The 12,114-nt window shown below is 46.3% G+C and overlaps 2 protein-coding genes across 7 annotated transcripts in view; both read left to right on the plus strand.

Annotated features, from left to right (window-relative positions):
- LOC128694641 (diacylglycerol kinase zeta) overlaps positions 1-12,114 on the plus strand; it is an 881,430-nt gene that overhangs the window by 818,175 nt on the left and 51,141 nt on the right. The window lies entirely within an intron of this gene.
- Positions 1-12,114, plus strand: part of LOC138854165 (eye-specific diacylglycerol kinase-like) — a 174,883-nt gene that overhangs the window by 122,416 nt on the left and 40,353 nt on the right. The window lies entirely within an intron of this gene.

Genomic DNA, 12,114 nt, shown 5'->3' on the forward strand with positions numbered 1-12,114 from the left:
CCAGCGAGCATCTGACCGCGGGGGACTGACTGCCAGCGAGCATCTGACCGCGGGGGACTGACTGCCAGCGAGCATCTGACCACGGGGGACTGACTGCCAGCGAGCATCTGGCCGCGGGGGACTGACTGCCAGCGAGCATCTGACCGCGGGGGACTGACTGCCAGCGAGCATCTGACCGCGGGGGACTGACTACCAGCGAGCATCTGACCGCGGGGGACTGACTGCCAGCGAGCATCTGGCTGCGGGGGACTGACTGCCAGCGAGCATCTGGCTGCGGGGGACTGACTGCCAGCGAGCATCTGGCTGCGGGGGACTGACTGCCAGCGAGCATCTGGCTGCGGGGGACTGACTGCCAGCGAGCATCTGGCTGCGGGGGACTGACTGCCAGCGAGCATCTGACTGCGGGGGACTGACTGCCAGCGAGCATCTGGCCGCGGGGGACTGACTGCCAGCGAGCATCTGGCCGCGGGGGACTGACTGCCAGCGAGCATCTGGCTGCGGGGGACTGACTGCCAGCGAGCATCTGGCTGCGGGGGACTGACTGCCAGCGAGCATCTGGCCGCGGGGGACTGACTGCCAGCGAGCATCTGGCCGCGGGGGACTGACTGCCAGCGAGCATCTGGCCGCGGGGGACTGACTGCCAGCGAGCATCTGGCCGCGGGGGACTGACTGCCAGCGAACATCTGGCCGCGGGGGACTGACTGCCAGCGAGCATCTGGCCGCGGGGGACTGACTGCCAGCGAGCATCTGGCCGCGGGGGACTGACTGCCAGCGAGCATCTGGCCGCGGGGGACTGACTGCCAGCGAGCATCTGACCGCGGGGGACTGACTGCCAGCGAGCATCTGGCCGCGGGGGACTGACTGCCAGCGAGCATCTGACCGCGGGGGACTGACTGCCAGCGAGCATCTGGCCGCGGGGGACTGACTGCCAGCGAGCATCTGACCGCGGGGGACTGACTGCCAGCGAGCATCTGGCCGCGGGGGACTGACTGCCAGCGAGCATCTGGCCGCGGGGGACTGACTGCCAGCGAGCATCTGGCCGCTGCCTGCCAGCGAGCATCTGGCCGCGGGGGACTGACTGCCAGCGAGCATCTGGCCGCGGGGGACTGCCTGCCAGCGAGCATCTGGCCGCGGGGGACTGCCTGCCAGCGAGCATCTGGCCGCGGGGGACTGCCTGCCAGCGAGCATCTGGCCGCGGGGGACAGACTGCCAGCGAGCATCTGGCTGCGGGGGACTGACTGCCAGCGAGCATCTGGCCGCGGGGGACTGACTGCCAGCGAGCATCTGGCCGCGGGGGACTGACTGCCAGCGAGCATCTGGCCGCGGGGGACTGCCTGCCAGCGAGCATCTGGCCGCGGGGGACTGCCTGCCAGCGAGCATCTGGCCGCGGGGGACTGCCTGCCAGCGAGCATCTGGCCGCGGGGGACTGCCTGCCAGCGAGCATCTGGCCGCGGGGGACTGCCTGCCAGCGAGCATCTGGCCGCGGGGGACTGCCTGCCAGCGAGCATCTGGCCGCGGGGGACTGCCTGCCAGCGAGCATCTGGCCGCGGGGGACTGCCTGCCAGCGAGCATCTGGCCGCGGGGGACTGCCTGCCAGCGAGCATCTGGCCGCGGGGGACTGCCTGCCAGCGAGCATCTGGCCGCGGGGGACTGCCTGCCAGCGAGCATCTGGCCGCGGGGGACTGACTGCCAGCGAGCATCTGGGCGCGGGGGACTGACTGCCAGCGAGCATCTGGGCGCGGGGGACTGACTGCCAGCGAGCATCTGGCCGCGGGGGACTGACTGCCAGCGAGCATCTGGCCGCGGGGGACTGACTGCCAGCGAGCATCTGGGCGCGGGGGACTGACTGCCAGCGAGCATCTGGGCGCGGGGGACTGACTGCCAGCGAGCATCTGGCCGCGGGGGACTGACTGCCAGCGAGCATCTGGCCGCGGGGGACTGACTGCCAGCGAGCATCTGGGCGCGGGGGACTGACTGCCAGCGATCATTTAGCCGCGGGGGACAATGATTCCGGAGCCATCTACAGATATACATACCATTTATCTCCACAGATAAGAATTGTGAAGATCAGTAGGAGTTTGAGGTAATCAGTCCCTTAGCCTGGAGTCGATGTGATCAGTCTATCAGTCTTGATAAGAGTACAGCACATGTGCGGAGAAGCAGCTTATATACTGTAGACAAGTCCCTCACAAGTGTCTAATTCATCATCCTATTGGTTCTCTGAACCATTTGTCTCCAGGTATACTGAAGTTGCGAAGTAGATATGTTGTAAATACATCTACAATATGACCATTAATATGGATAGCTGAAAATTTGTACTAATGGCAGCAAATTGATACTTCTATTCCTGTGGTCGATGTCAATTTTTGTACTCCCGCAGTCTGGGTTAGGACCAGGCTCTTGCTAATGGCGGTTCGCTGATCCACAGCCTGGTTGATGTGGCACTTGATGGAGGCATTAGTCAGGTTTCCTCTTGAAAACTTCTACACTTGTTCCGGCAATATTTATCTTACACCTGCTCAAAGTTCTCTATCTTTCACAAATTCAATGACATTTCCCTTAGTAAATTTAATTGCTAGTAAGAGTATTAATTGCAACACAGGAAGCATAATACGTGGTTGTGAATTTCACGCTGTAAACCTCTTGCAACACCTCTAAATTCTCTTTCACAGTCTCTGCAGATTTTAATCATAATTATCATTGCTGACAGTGGTATAGACTTAGTGTACCTGTATATCCTGGTAATGTTATTTGCTTTTAAACAAATGTGCGGTACTGCGCGCACTCCCCATAAGGAGATAAATTATAAACATTTACGTTGCTCTATCCTTTTAGATATTTCTTTATCATTCAAAATATTACCTTCTGCCATGTAGACTAGCCTTGTGTGTGTCTACGCACACGTTAACCACTCTATAAAGTACACCTTTCTTGTACTGGGTAAGGTTCCATACTCCCTTTACCCCCAGAACGGCCTACATTCTTCGTGGCATTGATTCAACAAGGTTCTGAATATATTCTTTGAAGATCTTGGTCCGTGTTAACATCACGCAGTTGCTGCACATTTGACGGCTGTGCATTCATTCTGTGAATCTCTCCTTCCACCACATTCCAAAGGTTTACGCCAAATTCTGACCCTATCATCTGAATGTCATAACATAAATGGTGATTCATCAGACTAAGCGACGTTTTTCAACTGTCTAGTTTTGGCGACCCTGTGCCTACTGTAGCCTCAGTTTCCTATTCTTAGCTGACAGGAGTAGAACCCTATGTTACCCTTTGATGCTAACCGATCCACTTTAAGGCTCGACGTATTGCACGTTCAGAGATGCTCTTCTGCATTCCGCTGTTGTAACATGTAGTTATTTGAGTTACTGTCGCTGTTGCTTTCCTGTCTGGCCATTTCTCTCTGACCTCTCATTAACAAAGCGTTTTCGCTCACAGAACTGCCAGTCAATGAATGTTTTGTGCTCTTCATACCATTCTCTGTTAACTCTAGATACTGTTATGAGTGAAAATCCTTGGAGATCAGCAGAGTCTCAAATTCTCAAACTACCCCGTCCGTGTGGCACCAGCAATCATTCCACAATCAGTCACTTTGATCACATTTCTTCCCCATTCTGGTGTTCCATCTGGACAACACCTGAACCTCATGACCATGTCTTTTTGCTTTTAAACATTGAGATACTGCCACGTGATCGAAGGATTAGATATTTGCATTAACAAGCAGATGTACCTAATAAAGTGGCCACTGAGCTCATATATATGGATACATAATATGCTTTAATAACTAAGTTAAGTTAGTTGTGTTGACTTGGTGACATCTGGCAGTTGTTAGTGGTGCAAGCGGTACCCACCACAATTGTGTTCTGCCGGTGTATATCATGTAACTGGTGTTTGCATTCTTGTATATATTCTATTTACAACGCTGTATATATTCTGTATAAGCTTGGGTAATAGACTTGTATATTCATCAGCAATTCTCGTGATGTTTTTGGCAACGTGGGAAAGAAAAATTTTCTGAGGTGTTTTATTGCACTTGTTTATTATAGAGGAGTTTTGTTTTGTAAATTAAGCATTTTTTTGGTGATTTAAGTTAATTGGTTTGGTATGAAGGTTTTAATATCTGAGTATAACTTAATCCAGATTTCCACAAAAGGTTTTTATTCATACATATTAGTATTTTTTTCTTACACTGTTTCGCCTTGTATTCAGCTCAAAGTAAAACCAGTGAGTTTTCTTCTGGTCTACACACAATGTTCGTGTTATCACTGTTTTCTTCTGGTCTACACACAATGTTCGTGTTATCACTGTTTTCTTCTGGTCTACACACAATGTTCGTGTTATCACTGTTTTCTTCTGGTCTACACACAATGTTCGTGTTATCACTGTTTTCTTCTGGTCTACACACAATGTTCGTGTTATCACTGTTTTCTTCTGGTCTACACACAATGTTCGTGTTATCACTGTTTTCTTCTGGTCTACACACAATGTTCGTGTTATCACTGTTTTCTTCTGGTCTACACGAAATGCACTTGTGTTAGCTGTAATTTCTCTATATGGGTTACAGTGTTGTCATACACCACTGTAACCCATCAATGTGAGGAGAAACATCAATGATGACACAGCATGAGTGTTGCGACGGACACTCACATAACTACTGTGTGTGTATAATGCTCGGTAACTAAATACTTTTAATGCTTTGAAAATATAAATTCATCTGGTCTTCAAGCCCTACCTTCTTCCCTGTCACTACTTTCTGTATCCTGCCCTGTTTCATTCTCATCTCATCTTGCCTCTCGTCTCTACTCCCTCCGTCCCTTCCCTGCCTCCTTTCCTCCTTCATTGCCTCCCTCCTTCCCTGTTTCTCACTTACCCTTGTGTCCCCTTTTTCTGCCTCTCTCCTCTTCCCCCCCCCCACTAGCACGTAGACGTAATGAATAACTGTTCTTGGGAGTGCAGATGGGATGAAACTGGGGAATAGGTAGGAAGAGAAAGGATTGGGTGGGGGTGGGGGGTAGGATGTCGTTCACCACCCAAGATAGACGAAGCTGTCACTATGGCAACCCACGATTAATGTTTTTTTTTTCCCCGAAGGTTAGTTTAGTATCTTTATTATACACCCCATACCCGTCCTGTGGGCGGTAGTCAAAAGATTAAAGGTACATAATGGGTCCAGGTGTGTTAGAAATTGACAGAATTTTGAAACTTATAATAATTTGAATTATAATTTATATTCAAATCTAAGTCACTGGATATATTTTGTTTTTAAATGATCATTTTAGATGGGGTTAATATTGTTATAATATATTGCATCGTAAAGATGCAAGTTTCTTGGGATACATAATTGAGAGCAGTAGGTTGGGTTCTGTAAATGAATGGTAATCTAGCTAACAGATTACTTTGTAAACAGATGATCAGCAACAGAAGTAAATAACCAACAATATATATATAGCTAAAGATATAAATAAATACAATACCAGAGATGTACATGAGTGACCAGAGATCTAAATAAATGGTCAAAGAGAAGACTGGTCAATGTTTTGTGTAAAATGGTATCCCGAGGAGACACTAGCCAGCGGGCATTGTAAATAAATAGCCAAGGAAAACACTGGACCAGAGGACATATAATCCCAGCGGAAACAAATGTTCTTTTTCCCTGCCAGGGAGGAGCTGGGGAATATCCCTTACAGCCTCTCTACTGACGTGAACCCAATGGACGAGCACTATAAATACCATTTACATAGACTTGCCTTGTGTTTTATCTTCCGATGTTTTGTATATTCATGTATATTCTTAAAGAATATCTCTTGATGTGTATTCACTAAGTGCTACAGTGTACACTTGGAGAGGGTGTATATCTCAGGATGTGTACACTTAGTGTTTACATTAATCCCCATATCAGAGACTAAAGTCTCCTTGACTGGTTGTATACAGGTTTCAAGCAGCCTTAATGACCTTTGTGAAGTTGATGGGGTATAAGACTAATTAACCGATACACCAGTTTCGATTCGGCCATCTTCAGGCAGAGATACATAATTTTAAGTTGTGAATGGTAGATTATATAAAGCTATGAAATATGTAAACGCAGAGGAAATATATTTAAGAAAACGTTTAGCATTATAACTATAGGGTGAATGACTGTGAAAGGTTGATGGCCAGTTGAGGGTTAGATAATTTAGGCATGAAGTAGGAAATGTTGGATAAAAATATGAGCAGCGTCCTAGCATAAATAAGGGGAATTACCAATAGACCCCTGGCTGCCTGCAAGAGGGAGCTGGACATACACCTAGTCAGTACCCGATCAGCCGGGCTGTGGTTCGTACGTTGGATTACGTGCGGCCAGTAGTAACAGCCTGGTTGATTAGACCCAGATATACCGGGAGGCCTGGTCAAGGAGTGGATCGCGGGGGCGTTAACCCCCGGAACACCCCTCTAGGTAAACTCCATGTAGCTATAGCAGCGTATAGGAAGCAGTTGTCTTCACCAGACAAGGTTGTAGAGGTAGTTTGTAGGACAAGGATGTTGTAGCGGTAGGTAGTGGGTGGGTAGAGCAATTGTTTGTGTCATTAGACAAGGAGGGACGAGTCATGTCATAATGAGGTAGCGACCTAACGTAGTGCTGCTCGTTGTTGCCAATCTTGTCATCATCAGAAGAAAGATACAAGAGAGCTTTCACGGACTTCACTGGTGGACGGAGCCATGAACCTAATTCGCATTTAATCTGGAGTTTAGGCCTTGAAGCCTCATAGTTATGTTCGAGAAGTGTTTTGTTTGATTCATTGATGGACACTTTATTGTGCTTCAGGTGAGGGTATTTGCGGTCACAAAGAGAGTTGGTAGACTACTGAAGGCTTCATTCAGAATCCCGTCTTGGCTTTGTTCCAGGAAATTATGATCACATTGGGGATTATAGTATAGTTGTAATGGGTCTCCAGTGGTCTTGAGGCTTCACTAAGCTTAACGGGGTTTCACTCAGTGATTGACCCTTGTTGCTACGAGATGCTGATGTTCTTGTGGTACTTGTACGGCTATCCATTGTGTTTTCTGTCCAGTATTTTGCAAGGTTTTAACGCGAAACTTCTGTTTACTTGATGGTTCTAGGGATGTTCTTCACAGCGGCTAGCTCGAATGCCAGACCTTCCTGTTGACAGCCTAATCAGTGAGGATGTTGGCTCACTGCATGCAGTGTGACACAAGTTTCGCAACACAGCTGATCTTTTTTTTTTTTTTTTTTTTTTGCTGTGTCCTCTTTCAGAAATAGGAGGACATAGAAGAGATTTTGATCTCTTATGCATATTGGATTATCTTTTTATGTACCTATTTCATCCCTACTTGTAATTTGTCTTAGGAGTACTCCAGAGTTTTCTTTCTATTATGGAATAATTTAATAATACAAATTTATGCTGCAAAGTTTAGCTGGTGGCTGCATGGTCCCTGGAAACGTACATTTGGGTTCCAAGTGGAGTATATCCTCGCTGGTAGACTAGCAACGGCAGCACTGCAATCGTAGCTTGCTCTTACAGGTGCTGTTTTCGTCTGTAGTCTTTATATGTGACTGTGGCAGAAAGTTTCCTCATCGTAAATCCTTCCACTAATCTCGCTGGTTCCCTCCCACAGGGACTTGATATCCTCAGAGCTCTGAGGCGGCGGCTCCTCCTCCTACCACTCTTACCTGCCACCACTACCTCTAGCATCCCCTTCCCTCTCCTTTACTACTACTACTACTACCCCTTTTGCACTGCTTACCCAGCGCTGCACCACTCCCCCAACCTTAAATCACTCCCCTTCCCTCCACCAGTCCCCCCTTCTCGCAAATCTTGCCGCTGCTTTTTTTTTGTTTTTGTTTTTTATATTCTGAGACGTCTCAACCTCCCTTCAGTCTTGGACACAGAGGATCTTATGGATTTGCTTTGATAAAAGAATCTCTTTGTGTTTAAACTCCTGTATCTTTTAGTTTCGTCGTTAAAAATCTTTAGATATTAATTCACATAGTTTTACTCCTTCCTTAGACTCCATTTTACTTAATTTTCCAGATCTTCGTACTACACTTTCCAATCATTCCATATTTTGTCTTTTTCAAAACAACGTCCAGGCCCATTCGTACTTTCACATGAACCTAGTAGGGAGATTCTTGTGCTGATAGGAATTAGGATTATGGGTGTAGATAAAGGACTGTTAGGTAGGGAGTGGCTAGTTTAGAATTGAGTGGAAAGGTTGCTTGGTGCTTGGGCTGCATGTGTTGGGGGCTTAGCATGGTGTAACCCTGGAGGTTGTGATACCGCTTTTATCACTTCCCCTACTCCTCCTTCCTCTGTTTGTCTTTATTCTCTCCTTCAGCAGTTCCCCGTGTTGTTCCGATCCTGATACACAAGGTGATATCTTTCAGTCTGCCTTAACAATGGTTTTTGTACTGTTGCTATTTCCGTTGCAGTTTTTTTTTATATATATTTTTCCCCCTGGGTAGCGTCCGATTCTCTGAAATTTTGCCACTTTCTGTATTTCCTTTGCTCTCATTTCAGTGATAGTTCTAATTTCGTTCCTGTGTTACCCAGCTCTCGTCACTTGTTCTAAAATTGACTTCATGAAGACTACGGATCATGAGCAACCTCCTCCTCTTCTCCCATTTATTTCTCTCTCCAACTGTCTTGCCTTTTGTTAATAGTTCCTTTGTTTCTCCTCGTCTCTTCTGTATCTCCCAGTTCTCTCGGAGCATTTCTGCAAAGGTCCGTTTGTTTCCTTTTCCCTACTCTCTGTCTCCCCTTCTTCATTTTCCGTTATTGTTACTGCCTCATTCCCCCTTTCCCTTCATCTCCTCTAGTGCTCCTTTAGCTTTTTTATGTCTTCCTGCAGACCCTGGACCTTTTATTCAGCAGCCAGTGACCTTTTCTTCCAGTTCCTTTTTTATTTCAAGTGTGTGTGTGTCCGTCCTCACCTAGTTGTGGTTTCGGGGGTAGATTCACAGCTTCTGGCCCCGCCTCTTCAACTGGCCGCTACCCGGTCACTCTTCCCGCTCCATGAGCTTTATCATACCTCTTCTTAAAGCTATGTATGGATCCTGCCTCCACTACATCACTACCCAGGCTATTTCACTTCCTGATAATTCTGTGACTGAAGAAATACTTTCTAAAATCCCTGTGGTTTATCTGAGTCTTCAACTTCTAGCTGTGACCCCTTGTTGCTGTGTCCCATCTCTGGAACATCCTGTCTCTGTCTACCTTGTCTATACCTCTCAGTACTTTATATGTCGTTATCATATCCCACCTCTCTCTCATTTCTCCTGTCTTCCATTGTCGTCAGGTCGATTTCCCTTAACTGTGTGTGTGTGTGTGTGTGTGTGTGTGTGTGTGTGTGTGTGTGTGTGTGTGTGTGTGTGTGTGTGTGTGTGTGTGTGTGTGTGGGGCAGTTGGTGGATAAGTACGTCATTAAAAAAATATTTCTTTCACTGATTTATTTTACATCTTGGAGGTAAAGAGTAATTTACTATAATTAGTGTAATAAAGGAAACGTAATACAAGTGATCGTTATAACACTTAGGTTTACCTGGAGTTTACCTGGAGAGAGTTCCGGGGGTCAACGCCCCCGCGGCCCGGTCTGTGACCAGGACTCACGAAATCTTAATGACACGATTGCAAACAAACCACGTTACGGGTGGGGATTGAACTCGCGGCAAGTGAATCTTAAAACTCCAAGCCAGTGCGTAAGCCACTGGACCACCTGGCTACAGTAAGAATCATCCAACTAGGTATATTTATATACCTCCCTATGGAGTATAAATATACCTAATTGGATGAATCTTATTGTAGCCAGCTGGCCTAGTGGCTTACGCGTTAACCTGGAGTTTTACGGCTCGCTTGCCGCGAGTTCAATCCCCACTTGTACCGTGGTTTAATTAGTATCAAGAGCATAACTAATCAATGTCACAAGAGCATCCTTATGAAAAACTTAATGAAGCAACAGCGGGTCGTCACACGATATAGACCAGCGTCAGGGGATCTGTCACGACGAACGCACTAACAACGAGGAAAAGACCAAAAGCTCCAGCTGCGGGTCATCATATAACTAAGACCCACGTCAGGGAACACTTGTCCTGTTTCCTGACAAACCTTACATAACCTAAAGACGACCTTAAATCAACGAATGGGAGGAGGAAGACAGTTGTAACACAGAACATTTTATTTATACAAGGTTTCACCTACAGGGGGATTTTTCAAGTACTTGATTGTGCTGGAATGAATGAGTACCTGTAAACTGTTGTCTCTCCTTACTACCAGTCTCTCCTTCTGATTATAGTTGGTCGAGTGTAGTGAGCGTACAGTGAGTAATCATCACACACGAGCAGCAGTACAGGGAGACATGACGCCCTATAATGTACTGTGAACTATGTATGATGTTTAAATAATTTTGCAACTCAATTATCGAAGTAATTGCCAGGAGAAGCCTCTGCTTAGGTACGGTGAAGGTAAAATTATAAACAAAGATGTTAAAATTGAACCTCTGCTATAAAGTTCATATCACAACCTCTACTCAGTTTAAATGGTGTCTTACGCAATTCACTGTGCCAATTTCTAAACATTTTTCGTATTAAAATTGTTTCAATAGGTTAAACGACCCTATGTGTACGTATAGATAAGGCTGGCGGGATACGTCTGGCAGCTGGGTGACGCCTTTAAAAGATAAGTGCTGTAAGAGAAAAATATTTCAACACAGGTCCTTGCTGTATAGTAACACTCGGAATATTATTCCATTGATAATTGATTTAAACTCTCCATCATTGTGATAATTGATTTAAACTCTTAATTACGCTGTTAATCTTTTGTGTTTGGTGCCACGAACCTTCAGATAATTATGTCCGGGCAAGACGTTTTCAGCGGGAAAAAATAGAGAAGAAACATTCTTGAGAACTGAATCAAGGCTACATCTTGTGCGGTAATAAGATTTTAATTGGCCTGGGTTTTAATTAGTTGCTTTAAAAGGTCTTCAATGTTTGTGAAATCTCGCTCAGTGTTGATGGCCACGTTCGGAGTAGGAAAAATATCATAGCTGGAACAGATACAGAGATCGTTCACTTTCCGCACATAGCCAATAAAACATTTAAATTACTGGGAACGCCTGAAAATCTTAAATATGTACTCTTTGGAGCAGAGGAGAGAGAGATACATAATATATACCTGGAAAGTACTCGAGGGCCTTGTTCGAGATGTAGACTGCCGTAACAACATTCTGCAGAGAGATGGGAGAAAGTGCAAAATAAACCTAGTGAAAAGCTGGAGTGAAGTGGACACAGTAAGTGAACACTGTATCAACGTGCGTGCCCCCCCCCCCAGACTATTCAACATCCTACCAGAAGATATCAGAAATACTGCTGGGACAAATAGAGAAGTCGTCAAGAGGAAACTGGGCAAGTATCTTCACAGGGTGCCAGATCAACCAGGCTGTGATTGATATGTAGGCCAGCAGCAACAGCCTGGTTGACCAGGCTAGCACCAGACGAGACTGGCCCAAGGCCGAGGTTTGGGAGTAGAACTTTAGGAACTCATCAAAGGGCATAAGGTATATCGCTCTTCAACAATCCTCTTGGCTGTATGTCGTTGTAGGTAAATGAAAATGACCAGATGAACGATTTTCTCATCTGTCAAAAGCAGTTGAATTCGCAATTCTCCCACCAAGCAGTGTGGATACAGGCAACTTCTGTTAGACTCCCTCCCCCATCATATTTTAAAAACTGCTGGTTCCCGGGATAGAAAAAACATGTACTCTTTCCATTTATTCATATCGAGACATCAGCACAACACCTGAGGCTGGGAAAACCTGTCTCCATTATGTAGAAAATTATTGCATCATTTTTCTTACTGTTAAATTTACAGACTTAAAGCTGTTTTCCCTGCCTCATCTAATTTCAAAGCTCATCTCGGACTAGCATAAGAGTAGTGACATGATGGTAAAACTCGCCGAAGGGAGTGTTCGAACCCATGACAAGTCAGGCATGAAACTAACAGGCTAGTGCGTTATCCACTGTTCCATGCCGGCCTAATAAAAATTCATCCAACTAGATGTATTTCTATACCCAATACCAAAGGTTGGCTTGGACCCCTGTCTAAGGTATACTACCCC

This window comes from Cherax quadricarinatus, chromosome 51, assembly GCF_038502225.1.
Source record: "Cherax quadricarinatus isolate ZL_2023a chromosome 51, ASM3850222v1, whole genome shotgun sequence".
NCBI classification, from domain to species: Eukaryota; Metazoa; Arthropoda; class Malacostraca; order Decapoda; family Parastacidae; genus Cherax; species Cherax quadricarinatus.